Consider the following 1,520-nt stretch of genomic DNA (forward strand, 5'->3'; position numbering starts at 1 on the left):
TATTTGATCAAAATCCATTGAGTGACTAAGATAAAAATGGAAGAGGAATTAAAAAGTACAGAAGAAAATTCATTTCAGCCACCGTAACCTCTACCAACCAAACTATCGCTGCCTTATGCCAATTTGACGATACCTAGCCTTTTGCGTTGGAACAGACATCCTGATTTTCCACTCAAGAAGCTCATCTCACTTGAAGCAGCTGATTTAGTGAGGCTTATACTGGAGTAGTTGAAAGGGGAATCCGCAGCAATGAGCCAAATTTAGGTTTGTAGTAGTTTCTAGATTAATGGCTCTAGATTCTAACGACAGTAGCTGCCCGATCGATTTTAGTTTTACAAATCGCAGATGGAGACCGTGTATTAAGTGGAGTACGTTTCAGAACTATCTGACTGTGACTGAAAGATTTACGCATGGAACTGAATCTTTTGGTGGCCAGATTCCAGTATGCATTGTCTTTTAGTGCTCTTAAATTATCTGTGCTCTTATTATCTTAAGCTGGCATAAATAGATAAAAGCCTCTCTTGGATGTCGAAGAAGGAAGAAGAAATCACAAAAATCCCACCTTGTGCAGCCTTTAAAGGAAGAATAAACTTTTTTTTGTTTTGATTCTCTTCTCTCCTTTTTCCTTGCTGATTTAAATATCCCAAAAATTTCTCCTTGCTGCCCCACACCTGGGAGAAAAAGTCTTGAAAAACTTGGGGCGTGGGGCTCCCTTTTTATAGGGTTCAAAACCGTAGGCGCCAAGGGTCCTAGTCCCACTAGGATTCCTTGGCGCCTCCTTTTTTTAATTGGCTGGAGAATCAAGGGGTGCCGGCTCCCAGCAAAGAAGGAGAGGGGGCCACACCCCTCCTTGCCCTCTTGGCTGCCCCCTCTTGCTTATTTTGACTCCTCGAAATAAGGCATCAAGAGGGAGGCTCTTCAGGAAAAAAAAGTTGAATTAAGCAGGATTTTTAGGGACTCGATCTAGCCAACTCTTGACTAGGATTTGAGTCAAATTTCTTTAAGTCAGACCCAACATAATTTGACTCAATTAATCAGCAATAAAAGACTTAATTATAATCTAATTATAATTATTTAACTCTTCCATTTAACTCACTAACTCTTAGTAGGTTATTTCGAACATCAATCTTATTGACAATTGACATTGTGATTCCAAATCACAATTCGACAATCCTAATAATCAAAACCTCTAATGTGTATGACCTCATAGGTTCTAATCTGACTGGTAACGAGACATATTGAGATCTCCATCTCAATATCACTGAAACACCTTTCAGTGGACTAAAACACTTTCAGGTCTACTCGTCAGGGTTTACCGATCATCAGGTAAATGCCAGTGAGTCCCAACATCCACAAGTGACATCTAGCAGTATGTAGTGGCAACCCAGTAGAATAGAATAATGAACCTCTAGATGCATTTATCGTATGATACAGTCCTTCTATCATGGATCCCTACAGGACGGAGGTCATGGATAACTCGTCAAACTCTATTGTCTCTCATATGTCAAGATTTATTCGAC

This window comes from Phoenix dactylifera, chromosome 18 (assembly GCF_051530095.1).
Source record: "Phoenix dactylifera cultivar Ajwa chromosome 18, Ajwa_hap1_PhDact_Kaust_v1.1, whole genome shotgun sequence".
Classification (NCBI taxonomy): domain Eukaryota; kingdom Viridiplantae; phylum Streptophyta; class Magnoliopsida; order Arecales; family Arecaceae; genus Phoenix; species Phoenix dactylifera.